The sequence below is a fragment of the Muntiacus reevesi genome, chromosome 10 (assembly GCF_963930625.1).
Source record: "Muntiacus reevesi chromosome 10, mMunRee1.1, whole genome shotgun sequence".
Classification (NCBI taxonomy): Eukaryota; Metazoa; Chordata; class Mammalia; order Artiodactyla; family Cervidae; genus Muntiacus; species Muntiacus reevesi.
Genome location: NC_089258.1, coordinates 1,530,313 through 1,544,575, shown reverse-complemented (window position 1 = coordinate 1,544,575; position 14,263 = coordinate 1,530,313).

Sequence of the window (14,263 nt, the reverse complement as noted above, 5' to 3'; positions counted from 1 at the left end):
ATGTACAGAAAAGTTAGAGTTTCGCCTCTATTCAGTTGGCAAGAAAAACCTAACTGATCCTTCTTGGGCAGTGGATTCCGTCTCCCACCCTCAAGTCCTCTTACTTAACAGGGCTGAGTTGAGCACCATGCTGACTTTCCTTGTCCGATTTGTGCCTGCTCCAGGATCAAATGGCTTTCAGTCCACTTGAACTTCGGGTGCTTCTCTGGTAGAGATTTCAGAAAGAACAACATTTCATGACCCTCAATTCCCTCACCTGGATTGTGTCCCAAATGTGCTTGCATTTTACCCCCTGATCATACGTGCTCTTCCATTCTCGGGTGAATTTTCAAGTCTCTTCTTCCAGGAGCATGGGATCTTGTTGATGTCTGTTTAAAAATATGATCATTACCAATTAAAAATATCATGAAATAACTGAAGGCATAGGAATGTATTGCTGTTGTTGTTCAGTTGCCCAGTTTTGTCCTACTCTTTGCACGTCATGGACTGCAGCACTCCAAGCCTCCCTGTCCCTCACCATCTCCCAAAATTTGCCCAAGTTCATATTCATTGCATTGGTGGCACCATCCAGCCATCTCATCTTCTGATGCCCTCTTCTCCTTCTGCCCTCAATCTTTCCCAGCATAGGGGGCTTTCCCAATGAGTCGTCTGTTCCTATCAGATGACCAAAATACCGGAGCTTCAGCTTCAGCATCAGTCCTTGCAGTGAATACTCATTGTTGATCTCCCTTGAGGTTCACTGGTTTGATCTCTTTGCTGTCCAAGGGAGTTTCAAGAGTCTTCTCCAGCACCACAGTTAAAAGGCATCAATTCTTCAGCATATGTGTATTTGTGTCTCTAAATATTATGGTCTGTAGATTTTAAATTTTACATGAATTATACCATAATGTATTATATTCTTCTGCCACTTTAAAAAAACTTTGTTTAGGTTTTGAGTTTTACTTAAAACTATGTTTAAGAGATTTATTCATATCATATATTAATTTTCTTTCACTCCTAAGTAGTTTTTCATTATGTGAAGATTCCTCAATTTATATGCCCATTATCTTGTTTATGGGCGTGAGTTTGTTTCCAGTTTCTGCTGTATAAATAATGCTGCATTGAATATTTTTGTACACCTCTCTAACAATCTAGTATACACTTTTAATTGATCTCCTGGGTTTTAAGTACACACATCTTAAACTTTGCTGTGCGTGTGTGCAAAGTCACTTCAGTTGTGTCCAGTTCTTTGCAACCCTATACATCATAGCCTACCGACCAGCTTTGCTGTTGGTGCCAAATTGCTCCCTAGTGTAACTATACTAGTGTGTGTTAGTTACACATTCCTATCTCTCCGTATCCTCACCAACACTTAGCATTATGAGACAATAATTCTCTGTTGTCATTAATCTGATGGATATGACATGGTAGCATCTCAGATTGTGCATTTTTCTGATGTCAAGTGAGCTTGACTTTTTTTTTCTTTTTTTGTATTTTAACTGCATCTTTTTCTTCTGTGAATTGCCTATTCATATCTTTTGCCATGTTTCCGTTGGGTAAGTAGACCATTATATATTTTGAAAAATGTAACTTGAATTTGGTGATGTGGCTTGCAAAATCCTCTCAAGTTTTGGCTTATCCTTTTCACTTCTGATACAATCTCTTGACAAATAGAAGTTTTCAACTGTAATATGGTGATAAGCTGCAGGGCCATGTGATGGTGTGGAAACTGTGTATGGGCAAAAGTAGGGAGTTGGGGACATGTGTTTATGTGACTTCCTTTAGCCTTTAGCTCATGGAATTTCTGTGCAGATTAAGCAGAGCCACAGACTAGAGGCGAAGAAGGCAGCCTGTATTCTCTGTTTAGTGATTTTTCCACGCACTTAATGTACTCCTTTGAATCCCATGGTAATATTTGCAAAAAGCCTCAATTGTAGAATAACTTAATTAAACATTACTTACAAGAGTTTAATATTCATTATTTGGCTTCAATTACTGTCTTTGCCCCTCCCGTCTGTTCCCCCATTGGAGTGCTCCCTCCGTTTTCTCATTCCCAGGGTCTAATTAGGCTAATGGCTGCTGCTTGCAGTGACCTTAGGTCTGTTGAAAAATGAAACAACAGAAAAATAAAGGCTCCCTTTGGTTTGCCTTCCCCGATGGTCTTTGTGTGTGGCAGCCTCAGCTCCTGAATTACATATTTCTTTTCTTTTCCAAATGCCTGATCCCACTTGTCCTGCAAGCGGAATTAATGCTGTGTCTTTGAAAAAGGCTTGGCAGCCAAACTGCAACAAATATAAGAGGGCCAGGGCTTTGGAGAAAGGGAGGAGATGGAAAAAAACTCTGGACCTTCCAACACCTACTCAGCAGCCAAGACTCCCACTCCCTCGGTTGGCTGCTGGCAGGGAAAAGCTTTCAAAGGAGTGGGGCACATGCATAGAGCAAGGCGAGTCTTTCTTATTCTTCCTTTCCCTGTCTTGGGGTTGACTAGCATCCAGGGCTCCCCTCTAAGCAGGTTTCTTTTTTAAAAAGATTCTATTTATTTATCTATTATTTTTGGCTTCACTGGGTCTCTGTTGCTGTGAGTGGGCTTTCTCTAGTTGCAGTGAGCGGGGCTGCTCTCCAGTTGCGGTGCAGGGCTATTTCTTGCGGCGGCTTCTCTTGTGGAGCGCTGGCTCGTGGGCCTGCGGGCTTCAGTAGTGTAGCGCACAGGTTTAGTTGCCCCGCAACATGTGGGATCTTCCCGGACCAGGGATTGAACTGGTGTACCCTGCATTGGCCGGTGGGTTCTTAACCACTGCAGCACCAGGGAAATCTCTAAGCAGGTTTCTTCAGCAGATATGACGAGTCTTCCCAGGCGCCTGTTGCTGGCTGCATCTGCTGCCTAGGGTTCCAGTCCCGCAGATGGACCATGTTGCTACAAGGGCTCAGGGCTCTTCAGGAGGGGAGGAGGCCAGGTACGAGGATGTTTTTCACTCTGGCTTAAAGGTCAAACCTATGCATGCATACAGAGCCCCTTTAAGGGGGTGTATATGGGGCTGGGTGTTGTGGGAGATGCAAATGTGGAAAGCTTTCCTCTCTGGGGAGACAGATAAGCACTGTCAGAACTGCACTCTCAGCCAGTTTGTGAAGGCAGTGAAATAAGCTTTATCAGAGAGTGCTGGGATCCTTTGGCAGTGAGGGACAGGCTCTAATGGAGGCTGGGAGTGAGGAGGACTGTTTATCTGCGCTATCTGAGGCATGCCCAAGGGGCGAGAAGGATTCTGAGTTTATTGCAGGGAGGGTTGGCATTCTCAGCCCTGAAAAAGGAGAGGTGTTGAAGGCATGCATTGTTTGGGGAGCAGGAACACTCCTGGAACACCATGCCTGGAACACCAGGGGGTACTCTGAGAAAGCAGGAGGGAGGGGTGTGAGAGGATTCAAAAGTGTGAGAAGGTTCTAAAGCAGGTTGGCCCTTGGTCAGTGCAAGCCTTGAAACGGTGCTAGGGCATTTGGTCTTTATGCTGGGAATACAATGAAGGTTCACACATAGAGGATGATGGAATCACACATAGGTTTAGAATCATAGTCTTGACATGGTGAGCCGGGGGAATTCATGAAGGGAAAGAGAGAGTCAAAGCACAGAAGAGATCTGAGCTAGAAGACTAGCTGATAAGTATAGCTCACGTTAAGTGGAAGACGAGAGGTATGGGATCTAGGTTGGGAAGTAAATTCAGCAGGACTTGGTAACTCAGGGGATGTGGGGGTGGCCATAGCTGGTCAGCCCTGACCATGAACCACACTGAAAACTCACATGGGGAGGAAGGACCCACTGAGGCCACCTGTAGGTCAAAGCTAGACAGAGCTACCCAGACAGAGGGATAGTCAGGGTAAGGGTGCGGTAAAGCCAGACGTCCAAGAGCAAGATCTAAGGAGACTGAGGCAGCTCAAGCTTGGTGCAGCCCATCCAGAGTCAGACCTGCGGGGACAGGCTGGGGTACAAGGTGAGGGCCTGTAGGTGGTCCTAGGGAGGGGATGAGGGCACCAGGACCTCGGTCTAATGAGGGGGTCAGGACCTGGTTTCAGAACTAGAGAAGAGCCCAGAATGTAGCTGTGGCTCAGATTATCCCCACTCTCTGTTGGAAAGATTGCCCACCTGTGGCTTCTCACATACTTACAGGCCAGGATCACCACAGATCACCCAAACCACCTCAATCAGGAGCCACAGAAGAACTCTAGAGCCTGTCCATAGGCAACAGAGGATCCCACTCCCATCATCTTTGTGTGTGTGTGAGATCCTGAGCAGGTGAGGCTTTGGATGTATGGTTACTGTTGGGGTCACGTGGGCGGTGCTGCAGGCGCGTTGGGTTAACTGCAGACTGTAAAGGTCCAGGATAAAGTGGGGGGAAGTGACTTGTCCCCGGGACGCAGTGACTGAACGGCAGGTTGGGACTATAATCTAGATGTCTCCTCTTCTACCATGGCTCTGTGTAACAGGACCAGAGAGCATCCTCTCGATCCCTCTTAGGGCTGGGACGCCTGGACCTGCCCGTACTGACGGCACATCTGTGGCTGAGGCACACATTCAGGCGGCTCTTAGTTCTTGTGATTCGGTCCCAGAAGACTGGGCAAATTCAGTGTGGTGTAGAGTGGTGGCTGCAGGCGAATACAGTGAGTTCACAACTTGTCTGCCATCTGCTAGCTGTTGTGTCTTTGTGTAAGTGGCTTAACTTTTTTGTGCTTCAGTTTCCTCATCTGCAATACAGACAGCATGACCATACATCCTCACTAGTCTTGGCTAATATTTGTTGTCCTAGTATTGCTAATGGTGCTCCTTTTCACTAGCTATTATTAATTATTAACGGTGCCCCCTTTTACTGTCAAAGTGTCTTTGACAGCGTCTTTAGATGGTAAATCATATGGTTACACCAAAAATGGGAGGTAAGATTATAAAAAACAAGTATATTTCTTAGATTAGTGTCTGATTTTATATATATAATACATGTATATATATATATATATATATATATACAAATATATAAATATTGGGTTTCCCTGCTGTCTCAGATGGTAAAGAGTCTGCCTGCAATGCAGGAGACATGGATTTCATCCCTGGGTCAGGAAGACCCCTGGAGAATGGAAAGGCAATCCACTACAGTATTCTTGAGAATACTGAGAATCTTGAGAAATTTTATACACACATATGTATGTACATAAAATTTCTCAGTTACACTTTAAGTGACTTGACTAGCAAAATGCTTGGTTTACTAACAAGTAAATAGTAAGCAGTTGATTGATTATTGATAGATACAAAGTTCCTAAAACGTAGCCTTTGTTGGTTTATTGTGGAGGCAATGCTGGGACAATCGGAATTAGTGAAAACGGGGAGAATTAAAAAAATATTTCTTCTTGTCACCTGTTCCTAGACTCAAATGGAGAATTCTAATTTGTAGGAGATGTCAATCTCATTGCTTGCTCATCCTTTGGCTAGTCTTTAAAAAAAAAAGAACAAAAGTCTTAAAATCATTCTTAAAAAAAAAAAAATTCAACAACTCAAATCAACAACCACACACACAAAACCCAACAAAAAGACCCCTCGGCATATCAAGAAGATGCTGATACCAAAAGCTGAAATAGCTTTTCCATAATGCAATGAAATATATTAAATTCAATAGACATCAAAGGAACTTCGGGAGCAATTGCTGAATTTCCGAAGTAAACAGGGCTTTCAAAAGAAACAAAAACAGCGCTGGGATCTTGGGGGTGGGAACACATTTCGAGGGGGCAAAGCATGGAATCCCCAGGCTCTTGATCAAAGGGTGAGTTCTTTAAAGAGTGGTAATAAATGAAGCCTTGAAAACTGTTTTTGATCCCAAACTGCCCCAGGTATAGGGACTGACTGCAAATGACAAATCCATTTCCAAATAAGGGAGGCCGACAATTCTCTGTTTGCAGCCTTACATTTTGCAGGTTATTCAAAATGAGGAAATAATTCCAGACAAAAGGGATCCAGATAAGTAAAATACAGTCTCACGTGGCTGCAAAGCAGCAGAGGGCCTTTGTGTCTGCAAGAGTTTAATGACAATTCTGGCTCCCTCAATCTTGGAGACATTAACTTTTTAAATTTAAAATGTGTGTGGGTGTGAGTGTGTGTGTGTGTGTGTGTGTGTGTGTATACCAGTCACTGTTGTGCCTGGGTACCTGCTTAGAAGAAGAATGGATGCTCTTTACAGGGGAAAACTATGAATTACAGGGGAAAACATAAACTGCTCTGTAGAGTTAATTCCATGTTTTCAAGGAGGGTGGGTATGCTCCTTATGGAGTTCTTTGAGATCATAGACATAGATTCCCGGAAGCTGGGAGTCATCAACACTACCTCTTGTGGATCATAGGAATAAAATGGAGAACTAAACAAATTTAGCTAAATAGTGAGCTAAACTGGGGGCTTCCCTGGTGGCTCAACCAGTAGAAGAATCTGCCTCAAATGCAGGTTTGATCCCTGGGTTGGGAAGATTCCCTGGAGAAATGAATGGCAACCCACGCCAGTGTTCCTGTCTGGAGAGTTCCATGGACAGAGGAGCCTGGTGGGCTACAGTCCTGGGGTCACAAAAAGCCACACATGACTGAGGGACCGAGCGCTCACAGAGCAGCCACCTAGGAGGGTTCCAGTTGCTCCGTATGCTCACAACACTCATGATGCTGGCCTCTGTTGTCTTTAAATTAAAGTACAATTGGCTTATAGTTGTGTTACTTTCAGGTGTAGATCTGTTGGTCATCTATTTTATGTATCAGTCCAGTTCAGTTCAGTTGCTCAGTCGTGTCCAACTCTTTGCGACCCCATGAATCACAGCACGCCAGGCCTCCCTGTCCCTCACCAACTCATGTCCATCGAGTCAGTATGCCATCCAGCCATCTCATCCTCTGTCGTCCCCTTCTCCTCCTGCCCCCAATCCCTCCCAGCATCAGGGTCTTTTCCAATGAGTCAGCTCTTTGCATCTGGTGGCCAAAGTACTGGAGTTTCAGCTTCAACATCAGTCCTTCCAATGAACACCCAGGACCGATCTCCTTTATGATGGACTGGTTGGATCTCTTTGCAGTCCAAGAGACTCTCAAGTGTCTTCTCCAACAACACAGTTCAAAAGCATCAATTCTTTGGTGCTCAGCATTCTTCACAGTCCAACTCTCACATCCATACATGACCACTGGAAAAACCATAGCCTTGACTACATAGACCTTTGTTGGCAAAGTAATGTCTCTGCTTTTTAATATGCTGTCTAGGTTGGTTATAACTTTCCTTCCAAGGAGTAAGCGTCTTTTAATTTCATGGCTGCAATCACCATCTGCAGTGATTTTGGAGCCCCCCAAAATAAAGTCTGTCACTGTTTCCACTGTTTCCCCATCTATTTGCCATGAAGTGATGGGACCAGATGCCATGATCTTCATTTTCTGTATGTTAAGCTTTAAGCCAACTTTTTCACTCTCCTCTTTCACTTTCATCAAGAGGCTTTTTAGTTCCTTGTCACTCTCTGCCATAAGGGTGGTGTCATCTGCATATCTGAGGTTATTGATATTTCTCCTGGCAATTCTGATTCCAGCTTGTGCTTCTTCCAGTCCAGCTTTCTCATGATGTACACTGCATAGAAGTTAAATAAGCAGGGTAACAATATCCAGCCTTGACGTACTTCTTTTCCTATTTGGAAGCAGTTTGTTGTTCCATGTCCAGTTCTAACTGTTGCTTCCTGACCTGCATATAGGTTTCTCAAGAAGCAGGTCAGGTGATCTGGTATTCCGAACTCTTTCAGAATTTTCCACAGTTTGTGATCCACACAGTCAAAGGCTTTGGCATAGTCAATAAAGCAGAAATAGATATTTTTCTGGAACTCTCTTGCTTTTTCCATGATCCAGCAGATGTTGCCAATTTGATCTTTGGTTCCTGTGCTTTTTCTAAAATCAGCTTGAACTTCTGGAATTTCATGGTTCACGTATTGCTGAAGTCTGGCTTGGAGAATTTTGAGCTTTACTTTACTAGCGTGTGAGATGAGTGCAATTGTGCGGTAGTTTGAGCATTCTTTGGCATTGACTTTCTTTGGGATTGGAATGAAAACTGACCTTTTCCAGTCCTGTGGCCACTGCTGAGTTTTACAAATTTGCTGGCATAGTTAGTGCAGCACTTTCACAGCATCATCTTTTAGGATTTGAAATAGCTCAACTGGGATTCCATCACATCCACTAGCTTTGTTCATAGTGATGCTTTCTAAGGCCCACTTGACTTCACATTACAGGATGTCTGGCTCTAGGTGAGTGATCACACCATCGTGATTATCTGGGTCATGAAGACCTTTTTTGTACAGTTCTGTGTATTCTTGCCACCTCTTCTTAATATCTTCTGCTTCTGTTAGGTCCATACCATTTCTGCACTTTATCAAACCCATCTTTGCCTGAAATGTTCCCTTGGTATCTCTAATTTTCTTGATGAGATCTCTAGCCTTTCCCATTCTATTGTTTTTCTCTATTTGTTTGCACTGATCGCTGAGGAAGGCTTTCTTATCTCTCCTTGCTATTCTTTGGAACTCTGCATTCAGATAGGAATATCTTTCCTTTTCTCCTTTTCTTTACACATCCCTTCTTTTCACAGCTATTTGTAAGGCCTCCTCAGACAGAGATTTTGCTTTTTTGCATTTCTTTTCCATGGAGATGGTCTTGATCCCTGTCTCCTGTACAGTGTCACGAACCTCCATCCATAGTTCATCAGGCATTCTGTCTATCAGATCTAGTCCCTTAAATCTATTTCTCACTTCCACTGTATAGTCATAAGGGATTTGATTTAGGTCATACCTGAATGATCTAGTGGTTTTCCCTACTTTCTTCAATTTAAGTCTGAATTTGGCAATAAGGAGTTCATGATCTGAGCCACAGTCAGCTCCCAGTCTTGTTTTTGCTGACTGTATAGAGCTTCTCCATCTTTGGCTGCAAAGAATGTAATCAATCTGAGTTTGGTGTTGACCATCTAGTGATGTCCATGTGTAGACTCTTCTCTTGTGTTGTTGGAAGAGGGTGTTTGCTATGACCATTGTATTCTCTTGGCAAAACTCTATGAGCCTTTGCCCTGCTTCATTCTGTACTCCAAGGCCAAATTTGCCTGTTACTCCAGGTGTTTCTTGACTTCCTACTTTTGCATTCCAGTCCCCTATAATGAAAAGAACATCTTTTTTGGGTGTTAGCTCTAAAAGGTCTTATAGGTCTTCATAGAACCGTTCAACTTCTGCTTCTTCAGCATTACTGGTTAGGGCATAGTCTTGGATTACCGTGATATTGAATGGTTCCCTTGGAAGCGAACAGAGATCATTCTGTCATTTTTGAGATTGCATCCCAGGGCTGCATTTCGGACTCTCTTTTTGACCATGATGGCTACTCCATTTCTTCTAAGGGATTCCTGCCCACAGTAGTAGATATAATCGTCATCTGAGTGAAATTCACCCATTCCAGTCCATTTTAGTTTGCTGATTCCTAGAATGTCGTCATTCATCTTGCCATCTCCTGTTTGACCACTTCCAATTTGCCTTGATTCACGGACCTCACATTCCAGGTTCCTATGTGATATTGCTCTTTACAGCATCTGACCTTGCTTTTATCACCAGTCACATCCACAACTGGGTATTGTTTTTGCTTTGGCATCATTCTTTCTGGAGCTATTTCTCCACTGATCTCCAGTAGCATATTGGGCACCTAACGACCTGGGGAGTTCCTCTGTCAGTGTCCTATCATTTTGCCTTTTCATAGTGTTCATGGAGTTCTCAAGGCAAGAATACTGAAGTGGTTTGCTGTTCCCTTCTCCAGTGGACCACATTCCGTCAGACCTCTCCACCATGACCCGTCCGTCTTGGGTGGCCCCACATGGCATGGCTTAGTTTCACTAAGTTAGACAAGGCTGTGGTCCATGTGATCAGATCGGCTAGCTTTCTGTGATTATGGTTTCAGTGTGTCTGCCGTCTGATGCCCTCTCTCAACACCTGCTGTCTTACTTGGGTTTCTCTCACCTTGGACGTGGCTGCTCCAGCAAAGTGCAGCTGCTGCTCCTTACCTTGGACGAGGGGTATCTCCTCATGACCGCCCCTCCTGACCTTGAACGTGTAGTAGCTCCTCTCGGCCCTCCGGTGCTGGCTCAGCAGCCGCTCCTTGGACGTGAGGTTGCTCCTCTCAGCTGCTGCCCCTGACCTTGGGCGAGGGGTAGCTCCTCTCCGCCGCGCTTCTACACAGTTCCTTGCAGCCGTGGTGCTTCTGTGCATATGTTAATCCCATCCTCCTCATTTATCCCCTCCTTCTTTGTTAGCCATAAGTTTGATTTCTATATCTGTGGGTCTATTTGTTTTGTAAATAAAACTCATTTGTATCGTTTGTTTTTGATTGCACATATAAGTAATATCATGATATTTGACTTTCTCTGTCTGGTTTACCTCACTTATCATACTGATAATTACAGATAAATGGATAAAGGAGATGTGGTACATATATACAATGGAATACTACTCAGCTATAAAAAAGAATGAAATAATTCCATTTGCAGCAATATGAACGGACCTAAAGATTATCATTATAAGTGATTGTTTTTTCCGAGTCATTCCAATAGTAGTGTAGTAATACCTCCTTATGGTTTTAATTTGAATTTTGCTAGTGACTAATGAAAGGCTTCCCTGGTGGCTCAGATGGTAAAGAATCTGCCTGCATTATGGAAGACCTGGGTTTGATGCCTGGGTCGGGAAGATCCCCTAGAGAAGGAAATGATGACAACCCACTACAGTAATCCTGCCTGGAAAATTCCATGGACTGAGGAGCCTGGCAGGCTATGGGTTCATGGGGTTGCAAGGAGTCTGTCACTATTGAGCGACTGACACTTTCACTTTCAGTGACTAATAGTGTTGAGCATCTTTTCATTTGATTACTTGCCATTTGTATATCTTTTTGGGGAAGTGTCTATTTAATTTTTTCCCAGTTTTTAAATTGAATTGTTCATTGTCTTATTAAGAAAGTTTAAAGCCGGTGCTCATGGAAGGTATCTTTGTAAAAACATCAAACTAGAAACAACCTTAATATTCACTAACAGGTGAATGGACCAACAAATTGTGCCATAGCCTTAGGACAGAATTTACTCAACAATAAGAGGATGCATTGATACACATGAATGCATCTCTAGATAGTCATACTGAGTGACAAAAGCCAGATTAAAAAAGAAGTACATTCCATATGATTCCAATATAAAATTCCAGAAAATGCAAACTAATTCACAGTGACAGAAAGTATATCTGTGGTGGCCTGGGGATGGGATGAGATGGGTTGGTGAAAGATTACAAAGGGGCGTGAGGAAACCTTTGGGGGCTAAATACATTACTATGTTGATTGTGGTGATGGTTTCAGGGGTGTCTATAAATGTTTGTGTGAGTGCTCAGTTACTCAGTTGCATCTGACTCTGCAACCCCGAGGACTTTAGCCTGCCATGCTCCTCTGTCCATGGGATTTCCCAGGCAAGAATAGTGGGGCGGGGTGCCATTTTCTCCTCCAGGGGATCTTCCCAGGCCAGGGATTGGAACCCAGGGATTGGTCCTTCTGCATTAGCAGGTGGATTCTTTATCACTGTGCTACCTGGGAAGCCTATATACAAATGCTAAAACTTGTCAAATGTAAATTGTAAACATATGCAATTTATTGTAGTTAAATTACACCTCAATAAAGCTATCATAGTAAAATAAAGGAAAAAAGAATTTTGTAATAAAATGTAGATTCCTAGTCCCCACCCAGAACTCTTGTATCATATAGGATCCAGGAATCTGTGGCAGAAAGCGAATGCCAGTTGTGCTGTAAAAGGAAAACACAATACTTTGGGTATCCAATAAAAGAAAAAAAAAAAAAAAAAAACCCACTAGATTTGAATTCTCCATTCACCACTTACCAGCTGAGTGTGCCTGGAAACCAAAACCACATCCCTTCTCTGCATCTTAGTTTTCAGCATCTCCACACATGGAGCAATAACCAGAAAGATATTTTCCCAGGGCTCTTGTGAGGCTTACACTAAGTAACCCGATGGAAGTGTCTGACACCAAGTGGATCTCCATAAATGTGGATTCGTTTAATTCCCACTTTCCCAAGAACTCCACCAAAAAGGGTGAGTGGTTAGCTCTAGGAGCCACACATGGGTGCCTGGGGAGGCTGCATCTCACTGGCCGGGGCTGGCCTGAGCGGCCCAGAGGATTCTGGGAGAGGATATTAGCATCCTGGCTGCCTCCGCGGGCTTCATGACTTCATGAAACTCCACCAAAGAGCATCAGGGCACAACCCCTGCTCCCACAGGGACTGCTGTGATTAATGTTTGTTTCCTCCTGCATCAGGGCTACAGGCTGGACGCTTCTCTCCTTTCCTGCTGTCCTTTAGCATACCCTTAACTGGTTAACGGGCTGAGGTGGAGCAGCCAGAGTCATACGGAGGCAGCCAAAGTGGGCACTTTTCTTCCCTTCCCTTCCTTTCCTCTCCCTTTGTGAGCTCTGTGCTTTCACTCCATTGTGTCAGAGGTGGGGCTACAAAAGCCCTCGGGAGCGCGTGCGTGCGAGAGTGTGGCACGCGTGCATGCACACACACTCACACACACACACACACGCACTCTCCTTCCATCCGGGGCCAAGGTGATGAATTGCGCGTTTGAAAGCCTCCTTATCGCGGTGGCGCACATGTGCTGGGATGTGTGTGCCTGCCTGAGTGTGGGAGGAATGCAGTGGGAAGCTCGGAATGGGAAAAACAGAGCTCCTTGTCCCTGCCCTCTTTGTCTAGATGAAATTTCAGATGCTCCTGGGTGTCTTGTCAGCAAGTCTTTTGCCAAATAAATGGAGGTAGTATCTATTTTAAAAAGCTGATTTGCTCAGTATTTAGCCTGCAGAGAAGATGTGTACAAACATTGATGAAATGCCTGCTACTTCGTGCAGCTGGGGACTCAGTCCAATAAAGAAAAGACAGCCAAGAAGGAACTAAACAAGCCTTTATTGAGTGTCTACTGTATACTGCATCCTTTCATGCACACAAGCTTTCATTAATCTTTAGAACCTCCCATTTATTTTGCCTGGTGGCATGCAACTGAGTTAAAAGGCCTGAACTGAGTTTAAAGTACCCCCTGTCCTCCTGTAAATCGCCAATGATCTGATGTTCAGAAATGGCCCTCTACCAAGGAAGCGTGGGCCATGGTGGGCAAGCAGTTGTAAAGCAGTATCTTGAATTTATAGAGCACTGTATTTTCCCAGTAAATCAGACACTTCTTTTTTAAAAAAGTTTATTTACTGGCTTCGTTAAAGATACACTCTACTTACTACTAGGCTGCAGGCCACACTACAGAATTAAAAGAAAAAAGAAGTTCAGGCAATTAAATAAGTTCTTCTGTTCTGGAAACAGCTCTGTAAAACAAGATGCATCAATTCTCCTAAGACAATGTGACAGAATTCTCCTGCCCATCTCTTTTTCTGGAGAGTCGTGAATGTGGGACATTGACTCTTCTGGAACTTTCCATCTTTGTTTAACATATTGCCATGCTCTCTTCCTAGCTCACTGCAGTGATGATTGTATTGGAAGGGTTCAATGCATGTACTTGTCAAAAGGGTTATTATGAGAGGGAGAGATTGAATAGGAAGCACGAATGGGTTAGAGATGAACAATCACTGGGTGAGTTAATAATATATATACACGATGCTTTAGTGCATGTCTCTTTACCCTTGTTTCATTCTGACAGACCTTCTGTAACACAGGTAGGTGGTGGCAGTTCCATTTTACACAGGAGGGAACCGAGGTTCAATTTAGAAAAAAAAAATATAAAATGTGCTGAAGGTCAGACAGTAGTAAAACCAGAATGCTGCATCAGGTGTTCTGACTCCCTATATCCTTTCCTCAGTGCCTGGGGCAGCATGTTTTCTTTCTTTTCTTTTTTTCTTTTTTTTTTTTAAAAAACCTTGTATTTCATATTGGAGTATAGCCAATTAACAAGGTTTTGACAGTTTCAGATGGATGTCAAAGGGACTCAGTCATAGGTATACATGTATCCATTCTCCCCCAAAAGAGGCATTCTATTTTCTGAGACAGAACTCCAGGCACATGGTTTGAGAAGGCTGAGCATTACAATATTTGCATCAGAAAGATCCTAGCAAGTTAAAGTGCCCATCTTTACAAGGATGCCACAGTTCTGGGCTCAAGCCCACCCAATGTGAGCCCTGGAAACCTCACAGCTGGGAGGCAGGGAGGCTATGGGTTGACGTGTAGAGAGATCAAAGTGAGCCAGAGT